General features: G+C 36.4%; 1 pseudogene; it reads right to left on the reverse strand.

Moving 5' to 3' along the window:
- Positions 1-16,895, reverse strand: part of LOC140516776 (probable E3 ubiquitin-protein ligase TRIML1) — a 237,614-nt pseudogene that overhangs the window by 21,494 nt on the left and 199,225 nt on the right.

Consider the following 16,895-nt stretch of genomic DNA (forward strand, 5'->3'; position numbering starts at 1 on the left):
CCACTGCACTAATTACCTGTTCTAGTGATTCTTATGGAATTGATTCCTTTAAATATTCTATGGAACCAAAATAAAGAAAAAAAAACCCATAAACATGGTTCTTAATGAATCCCTTCGGGCATAAACTTTTAAACTGAAAGTCTATTATTAGGACAACTGAGATTAAGTTAAAGAAGAGAACAAGGCAGACAAAATTTTCTTATTTAAAACAAACAAAAAGAAACAAAGCACTGCAAAATATTTAACCATAAATTTTAAGGAATGGCAAGGACCTAAATAAGAAATGTAGGGCAGAAAATAAATGAAATTTGGAGCTTAAAGACTTAAAAGCATTATTTCTGTTTTGAAGTCTTTCAGTGTAGACGGAATTGAGGGGGGCACTGTGTACTCCGTTTCTCCATTTTATTTGAGTAACACCTATGGTAATTCACTAGAGTATACATTTAGAGCAGGAGGTTCTAACTTTGGGCCATGTATCAAAAAAAAAAAAACAATAACAGCAGATTAATGTTATTAGTTGTCCTTGTAAGATATGAATGCAATTGTATGCACCTAAAAAAAATCTTTCTCTGAGAAAATATCCATTGGCTTTGTTGTTGTTATTTTTGTTCATTCCTTTCACTCACATCTGACTATTCATGACCCCATTTGGGGTTTTAATTCTTTCTTACTTGCCTTTAGCGGTGTCCAAATTTCTTTTTTTTTAAAATAAATTTATTAAGGTCTTTTGTTTTGATATTACCTAAATTTCCCTCGTGGTTTTTCCCTTAGCCCCTCTCAGAGAGCTGTCCTTTCTGGAGTGAGAAGGCTGACCAATAAGCCCAGTCCTTGGAAGCCTGTTTAGAAAGCATCACGCATACTCAACTGATGCAATTTCCTACATGAAAGAGACTGAGGAGACTGTTTCTGGGAGAGTTATAAAAATGTGTAATAAAGGTGCCATGGAAAGATTTTAGAGAATGTGTAAGATATTTTGTAACTAGGTTCAGGTCTGCTAACTCCATGGTGGACAGCAGGACAGCCGATTCTTTTATGGAGAATCGATTTTCTGAGCTTGTTACATAGGTTTCCAAGGACTGGTCTTAGTGGACTCTCTCCCACTACACTTACTTTTTCAAAATTATTTATTTATTTATATTAAGTTATCAACATTCATTTCCACAAAATTTTGAGTTCCAAATTTTCTCCCCATTTCTCCCTTTCCCCACCCCAAAACGCCAAGCATTCTGATTATCCCTTCCACCAATCTGCCCTCCCTTCTGATATCCCTCCCTTTCCTTATACCCAACTTCTCTTTTGTCCTGTAGGGCAAGATAAATTTTTATACCCCATTACCTGTATTTCTTATTTCTCAGTTGTATGCAAAAACAATACTCAGCATTTGCTCCTAAAACTCTGGGTTCCAACTTCTCTTCCTTCCTCCCTCCCCACTCATCCCCACTGAGAAGGCAAGCAATTCAATAGAGGCTACACATGTGTACTTTTGCAAATGACTTCCGTAATAGTCATGTTGTGTAAGACTAACTACATTTCCCTCCATCCTATCCTGACCCTCATTTCTTCTATTCTCTCCTTTGACCTTGTCCCTTCTCCAGAATGTTTACTTCTAATTGCTCCCTCCTCCCATTTGCCCTTGCTTACATCATCCCTCTCAACCAACTTGTCCCTTCTCCCCTACTTTCCTGTGTTGTAAGACAGATTTTCATACCAAATTGAGTGTGCATGCTATTCCTTTGTTGAGCCAAATGTGATGAGAGTAAGCTTCACGTTCCCCCTCTAACCTCCCCCTTTTCCCCTTCATTGAAAAGGGTTTTTCTTGCCTCTTTTATGAGAGATAATTTGCCCCATTCCATGTCTCCCTTTTCCTTCCAATATATTCCTCTATCACTCCTTAATTTTATTTTTATAGATATAACAGCTTCCTATTCAACTCACCCTGTGCTCTATGTGTATGTATACATATATATATGCATACATACATACATATGTATACATACATACATATATGTATGTAGATATGTATATAATATGTGTGTGAGTATAATCACAACAACTACCCAGATAGTGAGAAAAGTTTCAAGAGTTACAAATATTATCTTTTGACCCACAGCCCATAAAATATCTGTAAAGAACTCCCAACAAATTCTGGAGCAGCAGGGACCAGAGAACAACGGAGCAGACGAGATTTCTGTTCCAGAGAGCCCTGAAAACAGACACCAAAGGTCCGTTGCGCACTGGACCCTGAGCGGAGCCCAGCCCTGCCTTGGCCATGCGGCACCAAGAGGAACAGATCCGAGCAGGCTTCGGGGACAGAATCTCCAGCGGCCGCGCAGGTCCCTCCACCCACAGGTGACAAGGGTTGGTGAGAGGGTCTCTTTGGCTGGTCGAGAGGGGAGTGGGGTGTCCACATAACTCAGGTCCCCTCGGGAGGCAGCAGCAGGGGTGGTGGTGGACAGGGTCTCCCCAAGCAGGCAGGAGCCCTGATATATTGTTGAAGGTCTCTGCACAAACCCTCTGAGGGAACTGAGTCCGGTGTGGCAGCCCTGCGCCCACCTGAGCACTTGAACTTAATAGCACACTGAATAGCAGCCCCGCCCCCACCCAAAGCCCTGAGGCTAGAGTGCAGCATTTGAATCTCAGACCCAAATCGCTGGCTGGGCAGATCTGGAGGTGTGGTGGGTGTGGAAAGAAAACTCAGAAGTCAAGTCACTGGCTGGGAAAATGCCCAGAAAAGGGGAAAAAAAAATAAGACTATAGAGCGTTACTTTCTTGGTGAACAGATAATTCCTCCCTTCCTTTCTGATGAGGAAGAACAATGCTTACCATCAGGGAAAGACACAGAAATCAAGGCTTCTGTATCCCACACATACAAAAGAAATATACCATGAGCTCAGGCTATGGAAGAGCTCAAAAAGGATTTTGAAAATCAAGTAAGAGAGGTGGAGGAAAAACTGGGAAGAGAAATGAGAGAGATGAAAGAAAAGCATGAAAAGCAGGTCAACACCTTACTAAAGGAAACCCCAAAAATGCTGAAGAAAAATAACACCTTGAAAAATAGGCTAACTCAATTGGCAAAAGAGGTTCAAAAAGCCAATGAGGAGAAGAATGCTTTCAAAAGCAGAATTAGCCAAATGGAAAAGGAGATTAAAAAGCTCACTGAAGAAAATAGTTCTTTCAAAATTAGAATGCAACAGATGGAGGCTAATGACTTTGTGAGAAAGCAAGAAATCACAAAACAAAACCAAAAGAATGAAAAAAATGGAAGATAATGTGAAATATCTCATTGGAAAAACAACTGACCTGGAAAAGAGATCCAGGAGAGACAATTTAAAAATTATGGGACTACCTGAAAGCCATTATCAGAAAAGGAGCCTAGACATCATCTTTCATGAAATTATCAAGAAAAACTTCCCTAATATTCTAGAACCAGAGGGCAAAATAAGTATCCAAGGAATCTGCCGATCCCTGCCTGAAAGAGATCCAAAAAGAGAAACTCCTAGGAACACTGTGGCCAAATTTCAGAGTTCCCTGATCAAGGAGAAAATATTGCAAGCAGCTAGAAAGAAACAATTCAAGTATTGTGGAAATACAATCAGGATAACACAAGAGCTAGCAGCTTCCACATTCAGGGATCGAAGGGCGTGGAATATGATATTACAGAAGTCAAAGGAACTAGGACTAAAACCAAGAATCACCTACCCAGCAAAACTGAGTATAATACTTCAGGAGAAAAAATGGTCTTTCAATGAAATCAAGGACTTTCAAGTATTCTTGATGAAAAGACCAGAGCTGAAAAGAAAATTTGACTTTCCAACACGAGAATGAAGAGAAGCATGAAAAGGTAAACAGCAAAGAGAAGTCATAAGGGACTTTACTAAAGTTGAACTGTTTACATTCCTACATGGAAAGACAATATTTGTAACTCTTGAAACTTTTCAGTATCTGGGTAGTTGGTGGGATTACCCCCCCCCCCACACACACACACACAAACAGAGAGCACAGAGTGAATTAAATAGGATGGGATTATATCTTTAAAAAATGAAATAAAGCAGTGAGAGAGAAATATATTGGGAGGAGAAAGGGAGAAATGGAATGGGGCAAATTATCTCTCATAAAAGAGGCAAGCAAAAGACTTTTCAGTGGAGGGAAAAAGAGGGGAGGTGAGAGAAAAACATGAAGTTTACTCTCATCACATTCCACTAAAGGAAGGAATAAAACGCACACTCATTTTGGTATGAAAAGCTATCTTACAATACAGGAAAGTGGGGGAGAAGAGGATAAGTAGGGTGGGGGGGATGATGGAAGGGAAGGCAATGGGAGGAGAGAGCAATCTGAAGTCAACAGTCTTGGGGAGGGACAGGATCAAAAGAGAGAATAGAAGCAATGTGGGGCAAGATAGGATGGAGGGAATTATAGTTAGTCTTACACAACACGACTATTATGGAAGTCATTTGCAAAACTGCACAGATATGGCCTATATTTAATTGCTTGCCTTCCCAAAGAGAATGGGTGGGGAGGGATGGATGAAGAGAAGTTGGAACTCAAAGTTATAGGAACAACTGTCGAGTACTGTTCTTGCTACTAGGAAATAAGAAATACAGGCAATGTGGTGTAGAAAACTATCTGGCCCTACAGGACAAAAGAGAAGATGGGGACAAGGGAAGGGAGGGATGATAGAAGAGAAGGCAGATTCGTGATAGGGGTAATCAGAATGCTCGGTGTTTTGGGGGTAGGGGTAGGGGACAAATGGGGAGAAAAATTGGAACCCAAAATTTTGTGAAAATGAATGTTAAAAGTTAAATAATTAAATTTTTAAAAAACTCTACCCGATAATGTTGCTGTATAGATCAACTGAAAATATAGATAGAGAGAAAGATAGATGGTATACACACACACACACACACACATCTATATACACACACATATATATATATATACATATATGTATGTGTATATATGTATATATATACATATATAATTCAACTAATTTATTATGATTATATAAGGAATATTTTTAAAACTATACATAATCCTAACAATAATTCTATATAATACTATGTAAACTACATATAAGATATGTAACTATCATATATGTAAATATATATAACACTCTGTATTATATACAATATATTACTTATACACATATATTATATATACTACATATTTTCTAATTGTAACTATATATAATGTCATTATATTTTGTGTACAGTATTTTTATATAGTTTGCACAGTACTTTTATATATAATATTTTATAAACTATATAATATAAATTACTTTGATAACTATATACATAAATCTATATATTCCATCTAAAATGATTTAAGTAATATATTCAAATATGTGAAATACTTTTAAAATTGATAATTTTAAAAATATTTTGTTACTTAAGCTAGTATATATATATATACATATATATATTGTAAATTATATATAAAGCACTTTGTAAAAGTTATATAGATAGATGCATAAGAAAGAGGGAGAAAAAGAGAGAGAGAAAGAGAGAGAGGGAGAGAGAGAGACAGAAAACTCCGTTGATAGAGCATTATACATGGAATCAAGAAGACCTGAGTCCAAATGTAAACAATTACTACTTGTATGACCCTGAGTAAGTCACTCGACCTCTATTTTTCTGAGTTTCCTCATCTGTAAATCAGGGATAATAATACCACCTGCCTCACAGGATTGTTGTGGGCACCAAATGAGATAGTAATTGCCAAGCACAAATCACAATGCCTGGCACATAGAAAACATCACGTAAATGTTGTCTGTAATCAGAACTATCATTGTTATCATTATTTTCCTAGTTTCTAATTTTCTATTACCATATTTAGAGCTAGAAGAGGCTTTATCAATCATCTGTTCTAAATCTCACATCTTACACATGGGGAAAGAGAGGACAGGGAGCAATTCAAAGTCACTCGTAGAGTACCTAGCCAAATGAAGATTCTGACTAAATTCAGAACATACTATATGAATTCCAAATGCACCCTGATCTTTTATATATGAAAAGTCACACATTTGTCACATTGGTTTATGAAATACCCCAATTCTCTTAATAATAACGCCCCTTTCATACCAATAATAAATCCCAATAATAAATTTGTTGATCAATTTCCATGTGTTGCCAGAGAACATGTTATAAGGACTCATTTCTAGAAATCTCTTTCTCAGCTACATCATACAGGAAGACTAGTAATATCTGATTTAAATATACACCTATCTTAGATCAAACCTTTTCTGAATTGATCATTGAACTCTTGTCGTTTTGATTCATTATTTACTTTTTTTGACATCACAAGACAAACCTTTAAAAAAGAACTCACAATACAGTAATGTACTGAGTGTAGACAGTTGTGGTTTTCTGTATCAGAGATCTGCATATTAGCAGTGGTATGATCACTCCTACAAGTCATAGCATGAAGCACTAAAAAGGAAATTCCCAAAAAATTACAGTATGGTTGGATTTAGAACAATAAAAGACACTAAATTCCTCTTTTTCCAAGGTCACATAGATAGCAAATGGTAGTTTAATCTTAAACTTCTTAATTCCAAATTTAGGGGCACCTATGTGGCACAGTGAATAACATGCTGGATCTAGAATCAGAAAGATCCCTCTTCCTGAGTTCACATCCAGCCTCACTACTGACTGACTGTGTGACCCTGAGCAAGTCACTTAACCCTGTTTGCCTTAGTTCTTCATCCGTAAAATGAGCTGGAGAAGGATAAAGCAAACCACTTCTATATCTTGGCCAAGAAAACCACAAAAGTGGTCACAAAAAGTTGGATGTGAGTGAATAATAACAAAATTCTAAATTTAATTTAATGGTAACCATTTTTAATCTAGCATCCAATTTTTGGAATTATATGTCATTCTGTGATCCTTCTTTTTCCTTTTTCAAGTTTCATAATTCCTAATCTAGCCCTTCTCTTTCCCATTCCAAGGGAGAAATGTATTTAAGAAAGAATAAAATTTTCACATCATTGTATACTATGACCTAGTAAATTAAGAGGATGAAGGCCTTGACTTGACGGTATATGAGGATCAGTTGATGATGTTTCTAACTTGAGTTTCCCCAAAGTGGAAGGGGCTGACTCAAGATGTGATGGATTACCTCTCATAAGAGGTATTCATGGCACTGAACAGTCACTTGTTAGGGATCTTATAGTTCAGGTTCCTTTAAAATTTTATTGAACTATATGTCCACTGAGTGTCTTCATAACCCTAAAATCCCATAATTCTGTGCTGCTATGATACACTTCTCAAATTCTTCCTTACTTGGTATATATGTGTATAGGAGGCAGCTAGTTGGTGCAGTGGATAGAGAGACAGGCATGCATTGAGGAACATCTGAGTTAAAATCCAACTTAAGATACTGTCGGTGTTACCCTGTTGGAGCAGACGGCCTGCATCCCCACATGGCTCGGTGATGTGGTGAAGAAGAAAGACACGGGAAGTGGGAGAAGATAGACCAACTCCATTTATTGATCTGAGGGTCAGGGTATATATAGACAGAAACTGCATGTCTACGCGACATTCTGCTCATCTCCTGTCCTAGCGATTTGGTCAGTCTTATTGTCTTAAAGACTGTTAGCCAAGAAAGCATCTATTTTACATATCCCTTGTTTTCTGTAGTTCTTTTACCTATCTCAGTAGACAGCAACATCTGGGGGTCGTGGAGAGCCATTCTGGATGATAATGAGCACAGTCTCAAAGAACAGTTTCCCTGAAGGTCTATCCTAAACTTGTCAATCGCATTTCATCCTGGCCCTCAACACCCTGTGTGATTCCCTTAACTTCTGGTTGACTCAATTTCCTCATCTGTAAAATGGGGATAATAAGAGCAGTTACGTTGTTGTGAGGACCAAATGAGATGACAATTGTAAAGTCCTTAACACAGTGCTTGCCACATAGTAAGTCCTATAAAAATATTATTTATTACTATGTGTGTGACACTATCTATCAGTAAAGTTCACGTCAGTCTATTTACGGAGCTTAGTTCCTTCCAGTGAATACCAAACAGAATGCATACTAGAAGTTTGAGTGCAATAGAGACTATCAGTTCCATATTGTCATGGCCACTTCTCTTTCTTCACACTGAAGAATACCATATCATATCATATCGGGCCTCGGTGACTTCACAGAACTTACAGTCTCTGAAAAGGAAAGGACTTCAGACACCAAGCTATTCAGAAACTGGAGCTTTTTCTCCAACATCTGCAGCCAGTGGTGTCCAGACTTTTTTTGAAGGCCTCTTTGAAGTGCAGGGGAAGTCATTCTTGACAAAAACATCAGATTTGACCTGTGGATAGCTCTTTGTTCCCCTATTTCATTCCATCGAACTTCAATGTGTCTCTGGGACTTTGTGGCAGGTGAAAGACAAAAGGACTGAGGAAAAAAAGAGTCTATCTCCCAAGCATATAAATTTGTTAAGCAATTAATATTATTGCCCAACATACTAAGACCAAACTCCTTCCTCAGTCTGCACCCTGAATAAAGGGGAGACAGAATTGTATATATTAAAAACAATCAATCAAATAAGGCTAACTAATAGTAATAAAAAGGAAACAATACAACATAAGGTAAACTGATTTCTACCTGTAGGAAAGACCAGGGACTTTTCAAATCGGGAGAAGGGAAGTGAAACAGGTGCAATTCCTCTCAAGTGTCTGTAAACAATAAAAGGAACATGGAAACAATAACTGATTGGTCAGTATGGGGCAGGTTTTCAGATAACATATAGGAGTTGCTTGAGATGGAAAACTGAGAGAACTCTTGGATGTGACTGAGTTTTGGGCCAACATGGCCTAGATCTTTAGTGAAGGATAGGGAAAGATGGTCCAGTTTTCCAGCCACACAGTGCTATGTCCAAACAATACAGTAAGGTTTTCTCCCATTTCCCACAATTGTATAAAATTTTCTCACAAGAAAGAAATTCCACAATTGAACAGAAATTAAATTAGCTCCAGAACTGAGTCACAAGATGGAGTCAGTATGGTTTAATCAGTGCCCACAATTAACCATTTGTCTGAATCCCCTCAATTTCCTCAATTCCTCCTTTTTATTTGTAAGGAAGTGGACAGCCCACTTCCTATCCACACTACACACTGTGGATCACTTATCTGTAAGTCAAATCATTTGTTAGATTGTATTTAATTGCTTCTAAAAGTGTTATAAGAATATCATCTAGGGATTTTTCCATGCCAGAACTAACAATGCTGAAAAATTCAGTGCAAAGTACAGAACTGTGATGTACTTAGAGACTCAAAGAATCAAGAAGAAAAATAATATCTAACTTGAAGAATTAACAATCACTTACTAACTTCCTACTGTGCGTCAAGTGCTGTGCCACGCACTAAGAACAGAGGAAAAAAATGTAATATCCCCTATCCTCAAGGAGCTTACATTTCAAAAGAGCAAATTATACATATGTATGTGTATGTGTATGTAAATGTATACACCCACATATATATATATATATATGTGTGTGTGTGTGTGTGTGTGTGTGTGTGCATATATATTTGTGAGCAAGTATACGTATGTGTATATATAACATGTATATACACACATTTAGGCAAACATATATAGCATATGTGTATCTATTTCTGCATACACATATTTAATATATTTGTATGTATACACACATAAATATACAAAATAACTACAGTGGAATTTGTGATAGGGAGCAATTAGGAGTGCTGTGGGTAAGGTGAAAGCAGATATCAAGAAAAGCCTCTTGAACAAGGAAATGCCTAGAAGCAGTTTTGAAGAAATCTAGTGACTCTAAGAAGCTGAATTGAGTGGGGAGTCCATTGCAAGAAAAAATAGGAATAATGAACAAAGTCACAGAGATTGAAGATGGGATTTTTTTTATTATTAGTAATAATGAGAAGAATGGCTTAACTTTACAGAAGAGTGCATTGAAGGCTATTTATGTTGTATGGTGGATAGGACACTTGGCCTAGAAAGAATGTCAGGAAGACCTGAGTTCAAATTTAGTCTCTGACACTTACTAGGTGTGTGAGCCTAGGCAAGCCACTTAACCTCTGTCTACCTCAGTTTCCTGAGAGAGCTGATAACAGCACCTAACTCCTAGGAATCTTGTGAGAACTAAATAAAATATTTATAAAGAATGTAGCACAGTGCATGGCAAATGATACACCCTATATAAATGACAACTATTTATTAAATGGAGTAATTTGTGCTCCTAGGAGGCAGAAGGCCAACAGGTTTCATAACACATTAAATTTGTATTTGATCATTGATTGATTGTTGTTCTTCATTCTCAAAAAATGATATCACTACACTGGCATCAAGCTACAGGGTGCCCAGTGGAGGTTGATCAGCCCAATACGAACCACCTAACATAGATGATTCCCAAATTTAAATTTTCAACTCCAGTAGCAGTTAAATACTGACAGCTTTATCAAATATAAATCTCTCTTATTTACCCCTTAGTCTCTACTTCCATTTTCCCAATCCTTATCCAAGCCCTTATTTCCTCTCCTCTGGATTATTTACTACTTTTCTTCTGTATATCTCTGTAAGTCACTTTATTATTCCTTCCAAGTTAATAAAATAGTCTTCACAGCTGTCAACCTCAAAAGAGTTTGTTCTAAGAGATAAATGCAATTAGGTTATGTCTATATTTTTAATTTCTCTCAAGATGGCCACACACATGAATTGCATGAAAGTTACAGACCAGAATGGGGCCACCAATTAAATGTCAATCTTCACAATGTTTGTTCTAAGGAAAAAGAAGTGAAATTAGGTTTTGTCTATGTTTTTAATTTCTCTCACAAGCAGACAACATGCATTGCATGAGAATTACAGTCCAGAATTGACTCAGTTTGGGGATTGGGGCTGAAGAGTTATATGCCCTTTGAAGAGTAGGTGGTAGCACCAAGGGGTGCCAATTAGCTCTGATTGGTCAACACAAGGAAGTGGTCTATAATAAAATGAGCGTCTTGGGGTATGTGGCTTAGGTCACTTAGTCTTTGTCAAAGAGACATCAATTTCCATATCACCTGTCATGTCACAACAATAGGGAGGAATCAACATTTTCCCAGACCTGTCTGGTCAACACAACGAGCAGAAATAGATCCATTTAGATTAGGTAAAGGGGGATAGGGGAAATTCTGAGTTTTCAAGGTAATGATTACCAAGAAAAACCATTTTTCACACATTGAACAGGTTTGAGCATGTCACTATTCTGTTCAAAATCCTTTAATGGTTCCCACATATGTAGAGGATAACATAAAGATTACTCATTATGTCATCTGAGGTCTCCACCTTGTGGAGGTGGTAAGAGATAGACCCAAATATCTGCAAGCCATCTTTTCAACCTCCGGATAGAATGTTGGATCTGAGTCTTTACAACTAAATACTAATCCTTTCTTAAATACTAATAGCCTGTGTGATTCCAGTCACGTTGGTCTCTCTGAGCTTCACTCAATTTCTTCATATCTAAATTTAGAATGACAAAATGTTCTTACTAGAACTGTGAGGATCAAATGAAATAATAAGTGAAATAATTTTGAAACATTCCATCATCATACAAATATTGTATAATTATTACTTTCAGGTTGGGCCCCTGCATTTTAGTTTCTCCCCAAGACAGCAAAAAATGTGACAATTGGTTGACAAGAGTATGTGACAAAGACTAGGTGACAGAAAAAGCTTCAGGCTGGGTGTCTCCTTCCCTGCCAGCGCCTCCTCCAACACTGGTTGATAAGCAGGACTGTGAGCAATCTGAGTCAATACAGATGTCACCAGTAGGATTCCATTATCCTTTGTCAACCTTAAAGTTTGGTTACAAGAGGTAAACAGGCTAATTTCGTACTATTTGTTCAATTAAAGTTAACAGTTACATGATCATGGAGCCAAAAGGAAACTTCCACACGATTAGTACAAGAATGGCCAGGCTTAAATCTGTTTTAGGGCAATCCAAAAATGTCTGTGTCCCTCACATTTATGGTCTCTATATGTGCTTAACTGTACCATGAGAAAGGAATTTTCTTATTGAATAAGTTGCAAATAAATTAAGATAAGAGAGTGGACAAAGTGTAGATTGAAATTACAGCCCAGGGTATCTATGTTTTCTTTACCACTAGCATGCCATAACATAGTATATGGCCACAAAATATTAAGATAAGGAAAAAGTTCCATTATTCAAGATAGTGTCTTGGGTTAAGAATCTCATAAAATATGAGATAAAATAAAAATAAATAAAATAAAATATGCTAAGTCAGTCCCATCTGACCTTTTTGACACAGGAACAAGTATTTTCTGAGTTTACTTCAGAGAACAAAGAGGCTGTATCCACTGATACAGTATGTATCCACACCATTCAAATTTAGATCCTCACACCCTGATAGCTGAATCATTACATTCTGGTGAGTCTATCTGCTTCATATTTTCCCTACTCCAGTATATCCTCCATTCAGGTACCAAAGTGATTTTCCTTAAGTGCATGTTCAACCATTCAGTTATTCAATAAACTTCAGTGTCTTTCTATGCCCTCCAGGATCAAATGAAAATCCCTTATGTGATATTTAATGCCATTCGTAACTTTCCTACCTTTCCATTCTTTTTATACCTTTGTTCCCACTGCATTCTTTTAGATCCAGTGAAACTGGCCTTCCTTCTGTTCCACAAACAAGACACTGAATCTCTCCTCTACAGGCATTTCTCTGACTTGTCCCTCATGCCTGGAATGATTTACCTCAACTACACCCACTTTCTATGGTAGCTTCCCTTAAGGTTCAAGGAAAATTCTATCTTTCACAGGAAGCCATTCTCAATCCCTTTTTTTTTTTTAATTAATTTTTTTATTTTTTTAATGTTTAACAATCACTGCCATACAATTGTGATTTTATCCCTCCCCACCCACCCCCCACTACCTCCCTCCCTCCCCACGACTGCATACAATTCTGTATAGATTCTACATATACTTTCCTATTGAGTATCTTTTCACTATAGTCATGCTATGTAGTCAGTCTCAATCCCTTTTAATTCTATAGCCTTCCCTCAGTTCATCACTTTCTAATTATCCTAGTTATACCTTGTTTGCGTATATTTATTTGTAAGTTGTTTTCCCCCATTAGATTGTGAATTCCTTGAGGAAACAGACTCTCTGATGCTTGTCACATAGGAACTTTTTAATACATACTTAAAAACTGATTGATTGATCTCAAAGTCCTGGTATTAGATTTTAGTAGACATACTGTATCATAACACAGGTTTTCTTAGGTTTTCTTTTCTTTTTTAAGTCATTTAGTCATTTTCAGTTGTATCTGAGTCTTTATGATCCCATTTGGGATTTTCTTGGCAAAGATACTGGAATGGTTTGCCATTTCCTTCTATGACTCATTTTACAGATGAAGAAACTGAAGTGAATAGGATCCAGTGATATACCCAGGATTAAAATGCTACAAGGAAAGATTACTTACAAGAAATAGAGAAAGAAGACATTTTTATTAACCAAAGCAAAATTAAAAAAAAAACAGTCAAATTATATTCATAACTATTACAACAACGCAGATGGAAAGAAAATAACCCCCAATCAAACTGGAATATCATGAAACTTAATCACTCAGGGTAGCCTTGACAGAGAAAGAAGAAAATGTACTTCCCTCCACCATTTAGACAAGTGGAAAACTCTAGGACTGGAACACTGAATAATGTTAGACTTCACTGACATGATGATTAGTTGTGTTGAGTTGTTTTTTTTTTTTTTATTATTTAGTTGCTTGATTATTTATTAATTTATTTGTTGGGATGTCTATGGAGAGAGTCCAAGATGCAATGGATGATATTGGCTTTAATAAATTAATGTCATTCCCAGGCCTCTGTTTGTCTGAGCCAATTCCATTCGATGACGAAGGGCTAAAATTTGGACAAAAATGGCATAATTTATCTGAATCCTGTTCTGAGTCCTGTCCTTGCTGCTCCACGCTGGTCTGTGCTCGTCGCGCTGGTCTGTTCTGCATTCGTGGAGCTGCTCTCCTCCCTATAATTTTGGAGTAAATTACTTGAAAACCTGGGTGGAGTTTGACCCTGATAAGGACATTCAATGCAATCCCATTTTCAGAAATGCCCTTTTGAAGAAGAATTTAGAAACTGAACTTAAAGTCAGAACTTTAGAAGGGAGGGCTCTGAATCTCCCCAAGATATTGGTTTTTAATTTTGTTTCATTTTTTTTTTTTTTACTAACGAAAGGCCTCTTACAGAAGATGGCACAAAGTGAATTTTTGCAGAAGATGAAGGATTTTTCTAGGGCTTAGAGATTAGAAGGGAGTTTATTCTGGGCGTTGTCACTAGCCAGTTTAAAGTTGTAGAAATAGAAAATGAAATGTTGTGTATACAGAACAATATGACAACCCATTCTGATGAGTTGTAGAGTACATAATGAAGGACAGTGTGAGATGGAAGCTAAGATAGTACCAAGTTCTGGAGGGCTTTAAGTGAGAAAGCAAGGTTAATTGTCCTAGAAGCAATTGGGAGACAATGGAGATTTGAGGAAGGGTTAGACATGGTCAGTCCTGCTCTTTGGGAGAATGACGTCAGAGGATGTTTGGAAAATAGAATAGAGAGGAAAAGATCCTAAGTGGGAAAATCCATTGCAAATCTGTTGCAATAATCTGGGAGCAAGTGACACGTGATTTAGCTTATCTATGCCTGAGTTTCCTTATCAAATAAATGAGGGAGTTGGATTTGATGACGTTTAACATACTCTCCATCCTTAAATGTATGATCCCACCATAAGGGTATTGTTGAAAGTTCTGATGACTCATCACGCCATTGTTCCCAGTCCTGCTGATTAATCAGCGATGGGAAAGGATCTGGTAGTGAAGGAGACATTAAATCTACATTTTTTGAAAATTACTTTAAAAAACTAATTTGTCACATACCTCTACATGCAAATTGTCACATTTTTGTACATTGAAGAGGAACTAAGATTCAAGGGCCCAACTTCTGCTAAGATGGATCTATCTGAGTTGTTTTACAGTTGTGCCCACTTTGAAGCCATTGCCAATCAGCTGATCAATGTGTTGATACCTTGAGATATTTATAATAAAATCCTTTTAATTCCCTTAGTCCTGAGCTGTGTCTTAATAAGCAGGGTGAGCACTCAAATGAAGAATCTTCTTTTCAACAGTTTTCTTTAGGAAAGTAATTCTGTGCGTGGACACAGTATCCTAATGGTGAGGACAAGACTGGAAAAAAAGAAACATTTAAAAAGTTTGAATAAAAATTTGAGAAGCTCAACAAACTAGGGCCATTCAGTGAAGAGAAAGGTATTGCTAAAGACTGAAATATATCCTGAGATAATTTTTGAATCACATTCAGTAAAACAATTGATTTTTTAAAAATAATGACACAATCATGAAGAGAAGGTTAAATGATGAACTTGCTTCCATTTAACAAGAAAACAATATGGGCACGTGGATTAAGATTTTTATCACACAGATCACTCTACATGTTTATGTATAAGTCCCCATAACTAACCATGACAATAGTCATCATAAGGCATGCTTTAAGCTTCGCAAAGCCTTTTATATAGATTATTTGATTTGATTTCATCTTCACAACAACCCTGAGGTAGCTATTATTATTACTGCTATTTTAAAAGATGAGCAAACTGAACCTGAGCAAAGTGACTCAGAGTCACACAGATGGTAAATTTGTGAGACTGAGTTTGACCGCTAGAAATTTATAAAAATAGAACAGGAATTCACTGGATTGGAAAAATTATTCTGTTTTTCTTTTTAATTTAAGTGTAACTTTTTGACAGAAGCTCAGAAGATCATTTGACGTAAGAATTTGAGTTAAGAGGAGAAGAATGAATGTAGTGAGGGAGAAAATTTGGAACTAAAAATAAAAACTAAAAAAGTCTAAATCTATAATCTTTGACTATGAGATGTAATGTGGAAGGAAAGGAGATATTGTGGTTCCATTTGTATTCATGCAGATTATTTTCTAATCTGAAAGGTATGTAATCATAGCATGGTATGCCAAAGTAGTTAACTCTGTTCAAATCAATAAGAATTTCTTGCGCTTCACCTATTTATAAAGCGATTTAGGAAAATTCAAAGAATGTGAGTGAAATGCTGCTTCAAATATTTGACAGTCAAGGAAGGAGGTAAGACTTATACACAAGAAAATTCAGTGCAAGAGAAAATATGAAAGGGAAAAAGTAGTTTGATTTGATGGAGAAAATGAAAAAGTTTATAAGTATTTTCTGTCTCTATACTTGGTAAAGTAGATATCAATAATTATCTAAACTCAATTGCCATGTACTTTGTTTAAAATATCCGAACACACTAAATACGCAGTTTTTTCAAATATTCAGAATTTTAAAATCAATGTCTTCATCAAAAATGGTGATCACATTTTCCTGATTATTTCTCTAGGTTGCTTTCATTTTCTGTCTTTTCCCCCGTTCTCCCTAGATTTGTATGGAATTTGCCTTCATAGATTCTGGGTTAGCATGAATACTTATCTATTTCAGTTTCTATTGCTTTCCAATATTTCATAAAATTCTTTCGAAATTTTCCTATGATTATGTGTTCTCTACACTCATTTGTTCTAATTACATTGCAGCATACTATTATATAGATATATTATCATCTGTGGATGCAGTCAACAACCATTTGACATTTTTATCATTTTCAGTTTTCAATTACGACTAATGTCCATCTAAATATCATTCAGGATATAGCCCTTTTGTCATATAATAATATTCATGATGTTTAACTAAAGTAGCCACATTACCGGTTCAAAGAGGCTGATTGTTTTTAAATTGTTGTTACTTATTTTTAGACTAACTACAAAAAAGACTATAATTTTTTTCCCATTCTACCGGCATTGAGGTATGTAACTCTGTTATCATCA

The sequence above is a fragment of the Notamacropus eugenii genome, chromosome Y (assembly GCF_028372415.1).
Source record: "Notamacropus eugenii isolate mMacEug1 chromosome Y, mMacEug1.pri_v2, whole genome shotgun sequence".
NCBI classification, from domain to species: Eukaryota; Metazoa; Chordata; class Mammalia; order Diprotodontia; family Macropodidae; genus Notamacropus; species Notamacropus eugenii.